Below are 20071 nucleotides of genomic sequence, written 5' to 3'. Positions count from 1 at the left end.
CCAATACTCCTCAAACTATTCCACAAAATAGAAACAGAAGGAACACTACCCAATTTGTTCTATGAAGCTACAGTTTTGCTGATACCAAAACCTTTCAAAGACCCAACAAAGAAAGAGAACTTCAGACCAATTTCCCTTATGAATATTGATGCAAAAATACTCAATAAATTTCTTGCAAAATAAAAAAAAAATAAAAAATAAAAAATTAATTAAAAAAATTCTCACAAACTGAATCCAAAACACATCAAAACGATCATCCATCATGATCATGTAGGCATCATCCCAGGGATGCAGGAATGGTTCAATATATGGAAATCCATCAATGTAATCCACTACATAAACAAACTCAAAGAAAAAAAACTACATGATCATTTCATTAGATGCTGAAAAAGCATTTGACAAAATTCAACGTCCTTTCATGTTAAAAGTCTTGGAAAGATCAGAAATTCAAAGCCCATACCTAAACATATTAAAGGCAATATACAGCAATATACAGCCAATATCAAACTAAATGGAGAGAAACTTGAAGCAATCCCACTAAAATCAGGGATGAGGCAAGCTGCTCTCTCTTTCCCTATCTACTCAATATAGTACTTGAAGTTCTAGCCAGAACAATTAAAGAACAAAAAGGATGTTAAAGGGATAAAAATTGGAAAGAAAGAAGTCAAAACATTCCTATCTGCAGATGATATGATAGTATACTTAAGTGACCCCCAAAACTCCACTAGAGAACTCCTACAGCTGGTAAACAACTTCAGCAAAGTGGCCAGATATAAAATTAACTCAAACAAATCAGTAGCCTTCCTATACTCAAAGGATAAACAGACTAGCAAAGAAATTATGGAAATGACACCCTTCACAATAGTCACAAACAATATAAAATATCTTGGTGTGACTCTAACCAAAGAAGTGAAAGGTCTGTATGACAAGAACTTCAATTCTCTGAAGAAAGAAATGGAAAAAGGCCTCAGAAGATGGAAAGATTTCCCATGCTCATGGATTGACAGGATAAATATAGTAAAATGGTCATCTTGCCAAAAGCAATCTACAGATTCAATGCAATCCCCATCAAAATTCCAAATCAATTCTTCATAGAATTAGAAAGAGCAATTCTCAAATTCATTTGGAATAACAAAAAAGAAAAAAGAAAAAGAACAGGATAGCAAAACTGTTCTCAGTCCAATGGATGGCTGTGAGCCTCTACTTCTGTATTAGTCGGGCAGGCACTGGCAGACTAATCTCTTATTTCCCTGTACAAATCTGAAGTCCAAGTGGATCAAGGACCTCCACATAAAACCAGATATACTGAACCTAATAGAAGAGAAAGTGGGGGAAAGCCTCAAACACATGGGTAAAGAGGAAAAGTTCCTGAACAGAACACCAATGGCTTATGCTCTAAGATCAAGAATTGACAAATGGGACCTCATAAAATTTCAAAGCTTCTGTAAGGCAAAGAACACTGTTAATAGGACAAATCGGCAACCAACAGATTGGGAAAAGATCTTTACCAATCCCACATCCAATAGAGGGCTAAGATCAAATATATACAAAGAACTCAAGAAGTTAGACTCCAGAGAACCAAATAATCCTATTAAAACTGGGTTATAGAGCTAAACAATGAATTCTCAACTGACTAATACCTAATGGTGGAGAAGCATCTAAAGAAATGTTCAACATCCTTAGTCATCAGGGAAATGCAAATCAAAACAACCCTGAGATTCCACCTCACACCTCATTCCTCATAGAATGGCTAGGATAAAAAACTCAGGTGACAGCAGATGCTGGTGAGAATGTGAAGAAAGAGGAACACTCTTCCATTCTTGGTGGGATTGCAAATTGGTACAACCCCTCTGAAAATCAGTCTGGCAGTTACTCAGAAAATTGGACATAGTACTACCTGAGGACCCAGCTATACCACTCCTGGGCATATACCCAGAAGATGCTCCAACATGTAATAAGGACACATGCTCCACTATGTTCATAGCAGCCACATTTATGATAGCCAGAAGCTGTAAACAACCCAGATGTCCTTCAACAGAGAAATGGATACAGAAAATGTGGTACATTTACGCAATGGAGTACTACTCAGCTATTAAAAACAATGACTTCATGAAATTTGCAGGCAAGTGGATGGAACTTGAAAATATCATCCTAAGTGAGGTAACCTATCACAAAAGAATACACATGGTATGCACCCACTGATAAGTGGATATTAGCCCCAAAGCTCAGAATAACCAAAATACAATCCACAAACCACAAGAAACTCAAGAAGGAAGACCAAAGTGTGGATGCTTCAGTGCTTCTTAGAAGAGTGAACAAATTACTCACAGGAGGAAATATGGAGACAAAGTGTGGAGCAGAGACTGAAGGAAAGGCCATCCAGAGACTGCCCCACCTGGGGATCCATCTCCCTAAAATCTCCAGCCAGGTATCTTGCCACTCCAAGCAGAAAGACATTTACTACTCAGACCTGTGGCTAGGAAAGGCAAAAAGAAGCCCACAGAGCTACAGCCATCTACTTTCTCAGCAAACCAAAAACATACATGGGGGGAGGGGAAGACAGCTTCTTCAACAGGTGGTGCTGAGGAGTTGCATATCCACATCTAGAACTAAGTTAGATCTGTACCTCTTACCCAACCAAGAGAATCAACTCAAAATGAATGAAAGGCCTTCATGTAAGACCAGAAACTATGAAACCACTAGAGAAAAAAAAACAGGGGGAAACATTTCCTTCCAACTTAAGGCATAGGGAACGAATTTCTGCATAAGGCTCCAAAAATAGCAGATGTTGACAAAAATGGATGGTGTAGAGTTAAAAGACTTCTGCACATTAGAAGAAACAACAGAGGGCAGAGGCATCCTGCAGAAGGGGAGCAGAGAGACAGCCTGCAGAAGGGGAGGAAATCTTTACCAGCTAGTCATCTGATAGGAGCTTGATATCCAAAATAAAGAAATTAAACCCTGAAAGACCACAAAACCCAACCAAAAATGGGACAAACAAACAAAGTAAATGCTTTTCAAATGAAGTGCAAATGTTGAATAAATAACAAGAGGGATTTCAACATCCTCAGCCATCTAAAAATGTGAATCAGAACTGCTTTGAGATTCCATCGCACCTCAGCCAGAATGGTTCTCATACAATAAATGGGAACAGGAGGGGTGGGCAGGGACCATGGCACAGGAAGAAGAACCTCTTTACATCACTGACATAAGGTGAATTAGTCCAGACACAATGAGAACCCATCTGAAGGCTCCTCAAAAACTTAGGAGTAGAATTCTCCAGAATCCAGTGATCCTGTTGCTGTTAGACACAGAGTTGGCATCCTCTATAGATGGCACAGTTGCCACCCACTTCTCATGCCAGCCAAGCTCTGGAGTCAGCCTGGGTCTCTATCAAATGATAAAACAGGTAAAGAAAATGTGTGCATACAAAACATGGAGCTGTATAATGACAAAAAACGAAGGTTTCCATTTATGAGAAAACATAGCTGGAAATTATTGTGATAAATAAACAAGACTCTCAGAAAGACAAAAATGATTCTCTCACATGTGGACTTAGCAGGAGGAAACATGAAAATAAGTTGAGGGCCACTGAGATGTGAAGGGGGGAGGGGAAGAGGACAAGGAACAGAGAGCAGAGGCTGCCAGTCTTGGGAGCGTGTGGGAACACCATACTGGATGTCACAGCAACCCCCCTTAGTACAATACCCACTGAAAATCACTCAAACACTAAGTTTCTTCTTAACCTCAGATCCAGTTCCATGCTTTATATTCTGTTCCTGAACAAATGTTCCCCTCTCCACACTCAGACTAGCTGAGAATTTTCAGCTAGTCTACACTGAAATTTATTTTAGAGTTTTGATTAAATGTTTACAGGTTCAGGGAGAGCCAGCATTTCTCTAAGGAGGGATTTTCCTAAGAGGCAGCCATACCTTTCCATGTGTGTTCACAACTGTTTGTAACTGCTGGTGCTTCAAGATGGGTTTTACATGCATCCTGCATGTCCGTGTATGTGTTCACATCTGTTTGTGACTGCCGGTGCCTTTCAAAGTGGGTCTCACATGCATCCTGCATATTTCCCTTGAGATTTCTAACACTGCCTAGGGAGTCCTCTCTGACCTTTACCTTCTGAACATTGCTGTTTACACCAAAATCACTTTTCATTAACCATTCTGTTGTCTCTTCACTATTACCATGCTATTTTGGTATCACAGGCACAGGCAGCTTAAATACCTGATACATAGATACATATATGACAAAGCTACTGCTGGGCATGCATGCATTGTAAACTGTCTTCCGGGACACTGCCAATATACCAGTGGCTAGACCTGTTCCCCTTCACTTAAAGATAGTACGGTTATTTCTTGTGGTGTGTGTGTGTGTCCATGTGTGGAGGCTGAGAAGGATGCAGTGTGTTCTGCTCTACCATTCTCCATGTCATCCTCTTGGGATGGGGCCAAGGCTTGTAATTTTTAGGGGAGGTTGAGGGGGCAAGAGGATAATCTATGCCAATCCAGTCTCTGAGCATGCCACCATCCCCAGAGCTGGCGTTACAGGCACATGAGCCCATACATCTTATATGGACACAGGGGATCTGAACTCAGTGCACAGCAAACATCTGACCCATTGAGTATCTCTGCAGCTCCTGTGCTCCTCATTTCCATAGGTGATTGTATATAAAACCTACACATTTAGTTTTGCTGGAAAACACTAACTATGGCAGTAGACTGCATTGTCTAGACTTGCTATTTTATTAATCATCGTGGTGCACAGGTATATCAAGTTGTAAATGTTTCATCATGTGCAAGATGGTCTGACCTGTGATTTTCCAACTTATAGTAAGGCAAATATCTTATACTCTCACTGGAAACCATACCTTGGATTTTACTTAATATTTTAGGGTAAACAATGCAACATTGTATGTGTGTTGTGCAGGGTAGCAGAGTCCCAGCTGTCAGTCAAACATTCAGTCACCAAGAAAACAACTCAAGCTCCAGTCTGTATCATGTTACCAAGCCCTGAGGTCAACAGGTTAGGAGCACTAAGTATATGAATGACCTAGGCTGATGCAAAGCCAAGGAGTGTCAGTAACACATCCCATCATGCAAGTGCATCATAACATACTCAGCCAGTCTGATAATCTACAGACAGCTCTTCCTAGGTCTTTAGTGCTATGGAAAGGGCAGCTATGAACATCCTTGGCCTTCTAGTTCCCAGATACAACAGTTTTACTGGGATACAAACTAATGGTCTAAAAGGACAAAATGTTCAACTTTCTGTGCTAATACTGAATTGTTTCTCAAAGTAATTACACTAATTTAAACTTTCCCTAGAAGTAAACAGTAACCCCTAATTCATCATGGCCAGGCTTTTTAATTACAGCCTATCATGAATAAGTAAAAAGCTACTTAATTGAGTATTCAATTTTTAATTCCCTGTTTACTAAAAAGATTATGGCCTTCCTGTGATGATTTGGCAACAAGTTGTCTTCCAAACAGTATCATCGTGCATTATAATTTTTCCAATTGAGTTTGGGTTTGTCTGTTATTTTGTGTGTGTGTGATTGTTTTGCCTTCATGTATGTGTAGCACGTGCAGGCAGTGACTGTGGAAGCCATTAGAAGACGCTGGATCCTCTAGAACTGGCTATAGATGGTTGTGAGCTACCATGTATGTGATGGGAACCAAACTAAAGTCCTTTACAAAAATACCCAGTGCTTTTAATCACTGACTGATTTGTCCAGCCCTGGGTTTATTTTGAAATTTGAGTTCTGGAAGTTCTCTACATATTCAGAATCCAACCTTTCGTCAGCTATGTAATGAAGGTAGAACTTAGACAAGATTGGCCATTACCTCCTTACCTGCTCTTTACCTCTGTAGGAAAAGCTACAACCTGTTTCAACATTAGAGATAGCTAACTTTTGCTGTGCATCTGCAAATCCATAATCCATTTGGAATTGACTGTTATGTTCAGAGTAAGAGGGAGATCTAACTTCCTAAGTGTTTTCATGCCTGTTGACACCAGCTTTGCAGCACTGTTTAGACTGGAACTGCTTTACACATATGTCTTAGCTGGGGAGAACTGGTCTACCTACATGTAAACTTTCAAGGCCTTTGCAGTGTCTTTCAATAAGTTACTTGTTCCTGATACAGGACATATATGTTGTTCAAAGTTTTTCCATATTCCCTCTGATTTCATATAAATTTCTAAGGTTAAAAATTGTTGGATAAGAGGTTGGAGAGATAGCTCAGTGGTTAAGAGCACTGACTGCTCTTCCAGAGGTCCAGCACTCACATAGTGGCTCAAAACCATCTGTAATGAGATGTGATGCCCTCTTCTGGTGTGTCTGAAGACAGCTATAGTGTATTCACATATATAAAATAAATCTTTTTTAAAAATTGCTGGATAAAAAAATATTGTTCTCAGAATATTATGTGTATAAAATACACTATTTAATGTTTGCCTATTAACTTCTGGAAGGACTATGACACTATCTTCCTAGTCATTTGCCCTCCATTTCTGTAGAGTATGGTCATCATCTACCTTTTTTGAAAATAATCATAAGAACTGAGAAAAGGACAATGGGGTCATCATTCCAGCCTTCAGTCTTTGTTCCTCTAACTCTATGATGCTCTAACGCATGCAATCACTGAGATGATTATGTTCTAACTAGGATATATTGTTTTATATCAGGTCAAAGGTCCTACCTACAGTCTAAAAGTTTTAAATCGCATTTCAGTGCTAATTCTCAGCACATCATTTCTGCTTCTATTGAAATGATCAGATGATGTTTCTCTTTTTATTCTTTGCATGCACATGTGCATAGGCGTGTGCAAAAGACAAAAGTTGACACCAGGAATCTTTTTCTATTGCTCTCCACTTTAGTCTCTGAAACAGGGTCTTTTCTTGAACCTACAACTTACCCACGGGCTAGACTGAGTAAACAAGACCCTGAGATCCTCTCAACCTTGTCTCACAAGATTGGGGTTACGGCACATCCTGCCATGACCAACATTTTATATTGATTCTGGGGGTCCAACTTCAGGTCCCTATGCTTGCACCATGAGTGTCCTCCCATTGTACACTCTCCCAGCCATACTTTCATTCTCTTTGTTGTTGTTTTTGAAATGGTCTCATTATGTAGCTCTGTCTGTTCTAGCATTCACTATGAAGTTCCAAAAAGAGGTATTATGCCAAATACCTCCTTTTCTACAATTTCAGGATCAGAAGGCTGTTAATTTTTACTGGAAGTAGTATTTCATATATATATATATATATGTGTATATATATATATATACATATATATATATATATAATAGTCCATCAGTTATCTTGTCATCTTCCAGCTAAATATTCACATCATCACCAAACAATGAAAAACACAGCTTGTACTTTGAAATCTGTATTTCAATTTCTTCTCATCTATTTTGGCTACTACCATCCAAATATAAAAATAAGTGGCAGCAAGAGTAATTTTCTTGAGCCTGCCTTTAATGAGAATACTTCAAGGCATGGCTCTGCAAATTGCAATGCTGACATTCAGAACTAAATTTGCGATTGCCATGTGTAGGAAGCAGCTGTGTGCTCCTGCACTTCATTTAAAAGTGTGTTAAAATGGGAAAGGATTTTGATTTTTATCAAATGACATCTCACCATGCTTGTTTTGATTTGATGCTGTGAATTATATTAACAGATTTTCTCTTAGGGAACCATCAGTGACACAATGGTAAATTAGTATCCTTAGCGTAAACTAATACAGGGATTAGATGCCACACTAGACACCTGAAATGCCCTGGGAGTTTCTCTGTGTCAGTATCTCAAATATTTCAAGCCTATGGATTTTTTTTAAAGATTTATTTATTATATTTATTATATCTAAGTACACTGTAGCTGTCTTCAGACACACCAGAAGAGGGCATCATATCTCATTACGGATGGTTATGAGCCACCATGTGGTTGCTGGAATTTGAAGTCAGAACCTTCAGAAGAGTAGTCAGTGCTCTTAACCGCTGAGCCATCTCTCCAGCCCTGGATAATTTTTTTAACATTTTAAATTTTGTAAGACAGCACATTTGTTTTCTCAATATGTTTGTGTACAGTTTGCTTGCCATTAAATCACTTCCTTTGAAATACAAGGTCAGAGCTCTGCATTTACCGGCATCTGTCTCCAAGGACAGCCTCCCTACAAGCCAATCCCATCCCAGTATCGATGCTGCCCTGATGAGATGCTACTTCATGTTCACATTTCCCCCAGTTGCCCTACTGGTGTTCTAGCAGGCTAGGGTTTTATTTTGTTTGGGTTTTCTTTCAGTTCATCCCAGATTCAGTGAAGAACTCCAAAGCTCTTATTAGCTGCCTTGTCTCTTCAGTCCACGTGTCCTGCACAGACCCATTTTTCTTGTCTTTCTTGACCTTCACAATCTAAGAGTCCAGGCAAGTTATTTCAGACTGGGTCACAGTGTAAGTCTGTCTGTGTATACATGTCTTGTTCATACTGAACATGCATTTGGCAAGGAGAAAATACAAATGTGTGCCTAACATCAGGTGGCACAAATGCCAACATGATCATCAGTAATGTTTACTTTCATTGCTTGGTTACAGCAGAATTTGCTAGGTTTCTCTACTGTGATGCTCAGAACATTCCAACTGTGGCCCCTGAGACCCTACAAGGCAGGCTCCTATGACTTCTTGGTGCCATAGAGATTCCAAACAGGTTCTTGGTTTCCTGCTGCACTTTGATATTCTAAGCTCTATGTACTCTCTGGGCCCAGTAGAGGAATCATGCAACTCAGCAAGCCCTTTCTTCTACCTTCCTTAACTGGGAAGTCCAGTTGACCACTAAGATCTTGCAGTGGACTTGCTCATTCCTGTTGGTGAGTACTTAATCATCCAGACTTTTCAGCCATCCACCAGACTGGTTCATTCTCTGTTCAGACTGATCACGGCCATTTGAATCTGACCTAAAGACATTATTTTCTCTTCCCTATCTCTATACTCTGTCTTCTGACCTGACAGTTATTTCCAACAGCACTGACATTTTCTTAAATGCCTAGTCTCAGGACATATACAAGCTAGTATCCAAACCACTGATAGTTAAGAAACTTTCAATAAGCCTTTGCAGTCTATCTTTAGGGTATTTGTCAATAAAGGCAGACAGTCAAGACCAGGCTAGTTTACATAGTGGGTTTCAGGCTAGCCAGGGCTACACAATGAGCCCTTGTCTCAAAAACTAAATTAATTAAAAGAAGTTTGCTTGTTTATGGTGATACTAAATTGTATAAGCTTTGTTTGAATCTGTAAAGCCCTGGCTTACCAATTAAGTGTTTGATTGTGCTTGTAAAGGTCCTTAGACACTACACATGCTCTTACCCATCTCGTCAACCTTCTTCCCAGTGGTAATCAGTGTGTTGGGTCTCACTAGTATGTGATAGGTTGCTTTGTTTTGCTTTGTTGTGAAAATATACCTAGTATATATAAAAAAGTATCCCTGTGTATGCTCATCCTGGTTGGTTCACTTATATAACATATCATAGAAGAACCATTCCCCATTTCATGAGTTTATGAAATTTTTTTTCTTATTTTTCTATTGTTGTGTGCTATAGACTATGTAAATGCCCTATAGTCTACTCAACAAGAACCCTATGTATAAGAAAGACCCTGAGGTCTAAAGCTCACACATGAAAGGGACCTAGAAGGAAGCGGGGAAGATGGCTCAGTGGTTGAGAGTTCTTTGCTCCTCCTCCAGAATCCCTGAGTTTGGTTCCCAGCAACAACATGGAGTAGCTCACAAACTACCTGTAACTCCATCTCCATCACACTTGACACACTCTTCTGGCCTCTGTGTATGCCTACATGCACATATACAGAGACATATATACAACATACACATCAATTATGAACCTTTACAGCCAGTATGTATGCCTTTAATCACAGCACTTGGGAAGCAGAAACTGGAAAATCTCTGAGTTCCCACTTAGCCTGGTCTACATAGTGAGTTCCAGGGAAGCCAAGGCTACATAGTGAGACCCTGTCTCAAAAAACAAAAACCCACCAAATGAGAACTGATGGTGGAGGTTTTCCTAATCTGACAATGATTCTAAAACCTTATACAATACCAAACCATGTTGTTGAACAAAATCCTTTTATTTTTTAAAACAAGATCTTTCTGCATAGCCCTAGTTGTCCTGGAACTTGATATATAGATCAGTCTGAAAAGCCCTTGTTGAAAAAGTAAAGAAACTTGAGTTCAATCCCAAGAGCACAGAGAAAATTGAAAGAGAGCAAGCAAGCTGGAGAAATGGCTCAGAAGTAAAGAGCACTGGCTGATTTTTTCAGAGAACCCAGATTAAATCCCCAGCACCCACATGGAGGTTTTACACTGTCTGTAACTCCTTCCAGGAGATTGGTGCTCTCTATTCTAGTCTACATAGGTACTAGACACACATGCGATACACAGACATGGGTGCAGGCCAAACACCCAGACACATAAAATAAACTTTAAAGGTTTTTAAGTTGAAGGAGAGAAGCAATATGATACAAAGTTGTCCTCAGCCCTCCATATATAGAACTCAGGTGTACATATACACACACACAAAAACACGATCAAACTAAAATGCACTAAGATACAACTAAACAGGTACTTAAAAGTCTAAATTAAAGGACAGAAATACCAGGATTCATGGCAACACATCTGTGACCCCAGCACTTGGGAGATACAAAGGGAGGAAGATGAGGAGTTCAAGGTCACCCTCAAACACACAGTAAATACACAGTAAATACACAGCCTGGACTACATGAAACTCTGCCTCAAAAATCAAACATAAATGGATCAAAATACCAAGTATCCACTATGACAAAGAGAGACCCAAGTTCACACACTCCTCTGATGAAGGCAAGAACTGCAGTTTTGAACAACTCTTTGGAACTATCTAATCAAAGATAGCTACATGCAAACTGCATTCATCCATAATTACACATTTAGGAACTTATTCGGTGAGGATATATACTAAGAGACATTTTACTGGAAGGCTCATCAGAGGCCCACACTGTAAACTACTCAGGTGTGCATGGACACCCACATTCTGGTCTGTTCTCACATGGAACTAGCATCAAGAGAGAAGAGTCTTCAGCCATTCACAATGGCAGAAATGAATCGCCCAATATCAGTGCTGGGGAGAAGCCGCATGTGAACAAGAACATGTCACATTGATCTGCTTACAAAACAGTCAGAATCAGGCAGACTAATGCAAGCTGTTGGAAATGATCATTAGCTATTCTTTCTGGGTGGAGGTGGACTCTGGAATGAACCTTAGGAAGCTTCCGAGTTTAATCTGAACTTGGAGCAGATAGGCAGGTCGCTTTGAAAAAATCCATCAGACGGCATAAAACATGCACATTTTTCTATGTATATAGATTACTTTAATAAAAAGCATATTATAGCCGGGAGGTGGTGGCACACGCCTTTAATCCCAGCACTTGGGAGGCAGAGGCAGGCAGATTTCTGAGTTTGAGGCCAGCCTGGTCTACAGAGTGAGTTCCAGGACAGCCAGGGCTATACAGAGAAACCCTGTTTAAAAAAAAAAAAAAAAAGCATATTATAAACTTCAGTTATGGAAAAAAAAGTTCAAAATCACTCAATTCAACTAAATACTTAAAGACGAGTGGAAGAGCAATTGTGGAATCCAGAGTGACTGGTTTTGATGTTAAAATGTTGAGCTATTCGATCACAATCACAGCCTTCTGGACTCTGATGTGTGGGCTTCATAATTAGCATGTGCATCTCTTCCACATTTCTATTTATCTTACCATAACTGTGTTTCCATGTACAATATGAAAGGTAAAGTGAATGAGCCAGGAAAACGGGCTTCCCATCCCCAGGGTATGAAAACCTCCCCTCAAGCATGCCTCTGACAAAGAGATGCAGAGGCCCTCATTAACCGCAGAGATGCAGACCTTATATAATGCCGTGAGAACATTACATAAGAAGTCAAACAACTTCAGACAGAAGAAAAGAAGTTTACTAACTAGACTACTGGGAAAACAAAAACACCTTCCTACCCGAATCATAGAAATTATTACTAAAGTGTTATGCAAAACCCCAATGGCGGGCAGCCAAAATATGTGTTAAAAAAGAAAAAAATGTACTAGACAATCAGAAAACGCTATTTTATTTTGTGACATTTGTGGTATTTGTTGGTTTTATATTCTTAATTAGTAGTACATTTTGTCATTATCGATAAAATTCATTGTCATAATCAATTTTGTGTTTGAAGTTTACACTTTAAAAAAAAAAGAATCGCTTCAAAAATGCAAACCTTGTTCTACTCCTGAAAAGGTCTTAAGTTCATGTAAGTCTTGGATTTTTCTCTAGTATGTTAAATACAATATGACAGGGTATGCTCCCTATAGGGCAGTGTATAAATAAGTGCTCTATCACCTGGCAACTCAGAAAGTTAAAGACATCAGTTGGCTTTTATCCCTCCTTCTGGTGAGCATCAAGGGACATCGGGCTCAGTGCTAAGCAGTGGTGACCATGTGATCACAGACGTGGTGCCCAGACTTTCATAAAGCTATAGCTTCATGAGGCAGAGTTAGGAACCTAATGAGCACTCAGTTACAAACTTCAGTCCCACAACCAAGGAAGAGGACTGGACTACTGGAGAAAACGGGACGGCTCTCTGCAAAGGAGAAATGACCCATGCTCGGGTGTCTATGATGATGCAGACATCTCAAACAAACAAGCAAAAACAAAAAACAAAAACAAACAAACAAAACAAAACAAAACCAGGAGGAAAGCTCTGCCACATCCCCTGACAGACAGGCCTAGGGATGCAGACAGCTGTGACGCACCCAGCTAGACTCCAACTCTTGAGCAAGCCTAGAGCAAGCCAAAGACATGCCAGTGCAGCTAGGCTGGGACAATGCATCTGCCTGTGAGGAGCCAGCTCTTCCAAGCAGCAATAACTGGCCATTCCAACAACAAACTGTTGTTACTGGTGACTGGGAGTGTAAATTGTGAAGGCAGACTGAGATGGAGCCCTGATGAGTCCAGTCCCAGCTACCTTTGCAATTTCTCTTCTGTGTTTAACAAAGAAAGGTTAAGGGTACCTAAGAAGAGGAAGCTGGGTGAGCTGAGCACCAATGCCTGCATAAATAGACCCTTTTTCTGGCCCTCCTCCACCTTTCCCAGTCCTTTCTCTGTTCCTTCCTCATGGTCCTGACACATTCTGTATTCATGGGGCAGGGCTTCTGCCCTAGTTCAGTCGCTAGGACTAGCCAGGCATCTTAAGCCTTCACTTGCTTGACCAACACTGCCACCTACTGCCCAAGGCTGGACTCCCTTAGCACCCTGCTCATCCCAGCCCTCGAAACAGGTGGATTCATAACAATATATGTCTTGGAATAGATTTGTGTGTGTTAAACTGCAAGGAAAAGCCACATAACCATACAACGTACTTTTCAACTACAGGAAGTTTTCATATTGCAGAAAAAGAAGCCCTTATAGAGAAACAACTAACAGACGAAAACTTTAAACACAAGCAGAACTTTAACTTTTCCTCCTATTAACATTAATGTTAGAATCTGATTCTTCCCTCAGATTCTAAGCATGTCTGGAGCAGGGCCTGTGCTTTACCATGCTTCTTTGTTTCTAGAACCAAACAAAATCCAGATAAACTAACCAATGTCTCAGTGTGGAGAACCAGAAGCATGGTCCTACATATATGGTGTGTGATGCACAATAAAAAGAAAAGTGAAAGACAATAGAGGTGGTCACTTTAATGAAGGCCCAATCAACTCATGGTACTATTTTTAAATTTTATTTTATGTTCAATGAACGTCTAGATAAACAGCAAAATAACTTGTAGTACAAAAAAATGCTAACAAATGTTTACTTATAAGGACTGATCAACTGGACTGTGTAAAATTCAAACTCTTTTGAGACACAATTTTATGACGTAGACTGACTAGCCTAGAACTCCACTATGTAGACCAGGTTGGCCTTGAGCTTACAGAAATCCACCACCCTCTCCCTCTAGAGTGCTGGGATTAAAGGTGTGTGTCACCAAAAGAAACCTCAGGAATGAAAATGAGGGCTGGAGAGATGGCTCAGACGTTAAGTGCACTGGCTGCTTTTCTAGAGGAATGGGATTCAGTACCCAGCACCCACTTGGTGGCTCACAACAAACTTGTAACTCCGGTTCCACAGGGGATCTGACGCCCTCTACTGGTCTCCATGGACACTGTACGCACATGTTACACAGACATACATGCAGGCAAAACATTCATACACATAAATTAAATGCTAATTTTTTTAAAGAATGAAAACATAAACAAAAAACTTTGGCCCAGAATATATTTAAGAATTCTTAAACACCAATGTCACCCAACACCAGGCAACACAATAAAAAATTTGAACAAGAAACCTGAGCAATCCTCTCCCCAAGAAACATAATCAAATGACTGGTATTAGGACACACAGAAACATGTTGGACCTAACTAGGTGTTAGGAAATTACAAACTCTAGAAGATGCTACTGCATGCCCACAATGACCAAAGCTTTAAGAAGCTGAACAATGGGAAGAGAACAGCTGGGACGCCCCTCAGAGCTGCTGCAGACACAGAGAACTGAGAGACTGACTGTCCTAAGACCACACAGGGCAAGCTTCATGAAAACATCACTCAAATGAGTCAATGGAGCACTGGTGTGTGTACCAAAAACACATCTGTAGAAGGATCACTTACAACAGACCCAATCAGAATAACCCAAATGTGGATCCAGGCAAAACAGACCACACTGTGGTACGACAGTAAAATGGAATCCCCAGACACTCGACAGGCACAGAACTATGACCACAGCATATGTGCCCAGCCACACGAAGGCAGAGTGGCAGGAAAGGAGAATTCATCTGTGGGTAAAAAGTTGAGGTAGGAACAGGCCTGGTGGCACATGCCTCAGAGCAGAGGCACGTGGGTCTATGTGAGTTTTAAGCCAGTCTGATCTACATAGTGAGCACCACCAGGATGGCCAAAGTTACAGAGACAGTCCCTGTCTTCACTCTTGGTTTTCTATCAGTCACCTGGCCTGTCAGTCATGTATCCCTATCATATCCCTTTCTTTAACAACAGTCAATGAAGTTGCTACAAAGGACTTCTCCCTGTTTTATTTCAAATCAGTCTGCTCTCCTCTGTAAGCTCCCATTGTTCCTGCCTCCACTAGAAGACCTGGTCAGCACTGTCATTCCTAAGACCCTAAAGTAAAATTATTTTACTGTTTCATAGCTTGAATTGAGACACAGAACCCAGAACTAAACAGACAAAGTATGGGACATTTTAACAGAGGAAAAACAACCTATCCCTTGGAGAAACAACAAGGAGCAATAAACTGAAGTCACTTTAAAATTGACCTTTAATGACCTTCACAATCCCAAACTTTGTGAAAACTGATGAATCAATTCTAAAATTGTGCAAAAAAACAAGAATGGCCAAGATCAAGGGAGAAGAAACAAGAAAGGTTGATTGAAATTTTTGTTTAGTGAATGAAGTAAGTAAAAGGCCAACAAAATTAGCATATACTCTTCAGAAATCCCAAAGCACCACACAAAACAGTCATATGCATATGCTAAGCATTCTCTAGGGGGATCTTTATAAAATATACAATTTTTAATATACTAGAAGTTGACTTTTAAATAATATAAACTCATAGGAAGGAAGGAAGGAAGGAAGGAAGGAAGGAAGGAAGGAAGGAAGGAAGGAAGGAAGGAAGGAAAGGAAGGAAGGAAAGGAAGGAAGGAAGAGAGAAGGAAGGAAGGAAAGAAGGAAGGAGAGAGAGGTCTTGGGAGAAAGGGGGAAGAGAGGGAGAGAGGAGAGAGGAGAGAGGAGGAGAAGGAAGGAGAAAAGGAGAGAGGGGAGGAGAGAAGGAGAGAGGGAAGGAGAGAAGGAGAGAGGGAAGGAGAGAGGGAGGAGGGAAGGAGGGAGTCTGTCTAAGCACAAGCCTCACCTACTTCTACAGCGTTGAGTGGGCTATCAGATTGGAGCTCTGGTTCCTAGCAACCATGTCTGCATGTGATGTACCTGCCCAGGGAACAGATCTCAGGGCCCTTTCCTTTTCAACTGTAGTCAGTGACTGAGCCCAGGCCTGACACATCCTCTATTTATGGTCATTGTTTTTAACAATGTGTCAACTCTACCTATATATCACTGAGAGGCAGGGATGTTTACCTGGCCTTCTGCCAAAAGCAATCACTCCGGACTGCTTCCACACTGCCAGGCGACTCCAGGAGATGGCATTACAATGTTTTGGTTTGGTTTGAGTCTTTGAGACTGAGACCTAGTATGTTACCCAGGCTGGCCTTGAACTTCCAACCCTACTACGTCCACCTCCTGAACACTGGGATTACAGGTGTACATTAGAACAGCTGGCTTGAGGTTTTAAAACAAGAAAAACATTTTCAGGAGAAAAATCTCCCTTTCCTAGTAAAGTCAGTGAAGTGTGCTGAGCTGCATAAATTTACCTGGACATCTTGTGAATATTACTGGAAGGGAACATTTAGTCCAACATCACATCAAACTTGTCAAGTGGAACTAACATGTCATCACAGTTCTGGACTCAAAAGGCCAGAAACCACCGGGTTTTCTCCCTATCAAAGGTTCAGAAAAAAAGGCAAAGCAAGATGCACAGGGCCATAGATGGTTTCTTCTGCACATCCTGTCACCTTTGTCACTAGAGCTCGAGGCTATGTATTATGATTGACAGTGACCCTCAGCAAAGAGACAAAATTAACATAATGAGTTAAAACCGTTAACCAGATGCACAATCAGAAGGCAAGAGGCGGGCATTCTTTCCTGAGCCACATTTTCTCCTTCATAACACACGGTTTCAATATTTTGCTCCAGTATTGATTATATTAGAAAACTATACTCTTATCATACCATTGTAGCAATACAGTAGTGAATATTTTGTTTCACACACAGTTGGAAATCTCAGCACTCAGGAGCTAGAGGTAAAAGGATCAGAAGTTCAAGGTCATCCATCCATGGTTACATGAGTTCAAGGCCAGCCTCGGCTACATAAAACCTTTTCTTGACAAATTAATTTTTAAAAGAACAATAAGCTTAGCCAATCTTTTAAATTTCAGAATCTCCTGATTGTTACAATCACAAATATAAGGAATCTGGAATAAGCACTCACAAAAGCATTGATACCAAGAGGCCAAATCTTTTAAGTTCAGACTCCATTTTGGAGAACCTGACCTAAGTTTGAACTCAGGTAAACCTAGCGTTAGTTTCCAAGTTGCCCTCCAACAAAACCTGAACCTAGCTCCAGTCTCTAGGCTAACCCCCAACAAGACCAGCATCTCTAGGTTATTCCCCCAACAAGCCTGTACCTCCCAGGTTACAAACCCACTACCCCCTGCCTAATGACCACCAATGCAGAGGGGAGCAGAAAATAATTTTATGATACGACACTCAGCACCAGTCAGTTATGTTAAAGGCCACAGTAGCTTTCCAATGAAATGCTTGCACACTCAACCCTCACCCTCACCCCAGTTGCTGCTTACTATAAAGCCTTGCCCCAATAGACATTCAGGGATTCCCCCACCACCAAAACCATCCTGTGTGAGGGTAGTATGCTGGGGGGAAGGGTTCGAGAATAAAGACCCTGCTGAGAGTTGCATCAGATCGGCTCCTGTCTGTTTTTTGGGGAATCACTAACATTTCCCTGGCACTACAATATAATTTCAGAAATTAAATCACCTACCTTTTGGGGATGGTTTTAAAAAGTTAGCTCAGGTGTTGGAGAGACAGTTCGGGTTAAAAACAGCTGGTTTTGCGGGGGACCCAGGTTTGGTTCCCATCACCCATACATGGTAGCTTAAAACCATGTATAACTCCAGTTCTAGGAGAATCTGATGCCCTCTTCCAGCCTCTGCAGGCACCAGGCACACACATAGTGCACAGACATATATACAGGTAAAACACATAAAACAAAACTAAAAAGAAAAATCTGTCTACTGTCTCAGACACAAGTATGAAAGAAAACTCAGTGAAAACAGTTCTCTAGCAGCTATCATGGTTGGTTGCCTGGGCTCACATCTGTGGCTCACCTCAGAGACATCTGCTGCCTGCAAACCCCAGCTCCTGTGTATAGTAGCCTAGCAGAGTGGCCCCTTCCCTCCAGGGTGGGTTAGTCTTCTATGTTACCTCTGCCCCAACCACAAGTGATTCCTTCCCTTCTCCCTGGGTTCTTTTCTCCATCCCAGCCTGGTCAAGGGGGAGTGAGGCAAAGGAGCCCCTCACCCTCTGGAGCACGTGCATACTTTACATGTTTCCCTGGGCTGTGGACAGCCAGCTCTTATGAAGATGTCCTGTAGCAACTCATTGTCTTCCACAGGCTGAGATTTAAAATGTAACTCTCAAGATTTCACCCCACACCTGGAAATCCCTTCCCTGTCTCACCCATTCACCTCTCTTCTAAGAAAACTCACTATTCCAGGGATCTTCTGTTCTCCACTTCTACTTTTCTCAGACTCTATTCTCTTCTACCCATGTGGGGAGGAACATAACAGGATAGAGAGAGGACAAGACACTGTAAAGACCCATTAGGCATGTTTTCTGCGCAAGAATGTTTAAGGACTGGGTGGAGCATATAAAGCACTGAGTGTTTTATGAGGGCTCAGATGGTATTAAAACACTTAACATATGGGATAGGGAGATGGCTCAGTGGGTAAAGTGCCGTTCAATTGTTAAGGACCAGAGTTCAAATTTCCAGAACTCTTATAACAACCCATACTCCTGAAACAACATGGGAGGAGGAGACCGGAGAAGAGTCTCAGGAAGCTCAAGGATCAGGAGAAGAGTCTCAGGAAGCTCAAAGATCAGGCTTACCTAGAGTTTTAATAGCAAAAGAGGAAGCCTGCTTCCATCAAGATGGAAGGTGAAGACTGTCACCGAGGTCGTCCTCGAATGACCACACACACTGCGGCACGTGCTGTCCTCACTCAGACACACAAACAGCCCACACACACACATGCATGCATGCACATGAGCCCACACCCCCTATACCTTTATGTAAGAAGCCAGGGGCAGTAGGTGTGCCTGGGCTGTGGACGGGAGTGGAGATGGCTGGGGCTTCCAGGATGCTAGCTAGCATAGCTCCAGGCTCACTGAGAGGCCATCACTCAAGGAAATAAGGTAAAATGTGAGATACAAGACACTGGATGTCCTCCTCTGGCTTCTCTGTTCTCTCCCTCTCTCTCAAGTCAAAAAGGATGTCCAAAAAGGAGGCCAAGAATCCTCTTCTGAGACTGAGAGATTAAGACAAGAGGAAAACTGCCACACAGATACCACGAAGGACACTGTTACCAGAGAGCCATTTTTCCAGAATCCAGCAATACCTGGTAAGATTTTTAAAATACCAGACAGACCAGTTTTTCCTCCTGACCTGGACACACTAATGGACTTAACACTCACCTTTGATTTAATTTCTATCTCCATACTTGGAGCCTTCCTGCTCATCTCCCCTCAAGCAGCAGCAAGCAGCCTACTCTCACAAGTATCTCTGATCTCCAGCCTACCCTGCCTTTGGGGGACTCTGGTTCATTCTGCCTGACCTTGAATTTCCTGGTTTGCAATTTTCTACAACTATATGAAACTCTGTTGCTTTTATCTGAGCTCACCTGTATCTCCTGGATCCCAGGACCTACTAACTAACTACCTTAGTGTGACTAAATGAGACAAGGCAGAAGATTCAGGAGGAGACTGATGGGGCCCAGGGAGGGAAAAGAAGCCCTTTGGGTATTTTTTTGTGATTTTTCGAGACGAGGTTTCTCTGTTTAGCCCTGACTGTCCTGGAACTCACTCTGTAGACCAAGCTGGCCTCAAACTCAGAAATCCGCCTGCCTCTGCATCCCAAGTGCTGGGATTAAAGGCATGCGCCACTGAATAAGGACCTTAAAGCACACTATGGCTGCCGCCAGCATCTGACTTTGGCCTTTGAAAACATTTGCCTCTTCCTATCCACGAGTCCAAACAACGCACCTGAGAGGCCTTATTTTTTTTTTTTTTTTTTTTT

The 20071-nt window shown here is 41.3% G+C and overlaps 1 protein-coding gene and 1 long non-coding RNA gene across 6 annotated transcripts in view; one reads left to right on the top strand and one right to left on the bottom strand.

Moving 5' to 3' along the window:
• Nucleotides 1–20071, bottom strand: part of Fank1 (fibronectin type III and ankyrin repeat domains 1) — a 110247-nt gene that overhangs the window by 73613 nt on the left and 16563 nt on the right. The gene's annotated exons all lie outside the window — the stretch shown is intronic.
• The window catches only part of LOC116103124, a 14457-nt gene continuing 3038 nt past the window's right edge, over nucleotides 8653–20071 (top strand). For all 3 annotated transcript variants that reach the window (XR_004123398.1, XR_004123399.1, XR_004123397.1), the window contains exons 1-2: nucleotides 8653–8873; nucleotides 19260–19397. This is a non-coding gene — a long non-coding RNA (uncharacterized LOC116103124). The remainder of the gene's footprint in view (nucleotides 8874–19259; nucleotides 19398–20071) is intronic.

Source organism: Mastomys coucha, unplaced genomic scaffold (assembly GCF_008632895.1).
Source record: "Mastomys coucha isolate ucsf_1 unplaced genomic scaffold, UCSF_Mcou_1 pScaffold21, whole genome shotgun sequence".
Lineage (NCBI taxonomy): Eukaryota > Metazoa > Chordata > Mammalia > Rodentia > Muridae > Mastomys > Mastomys coucha.
This window is presented reverse-complemented; position numbering and strand designations above follow the sequence as displayed.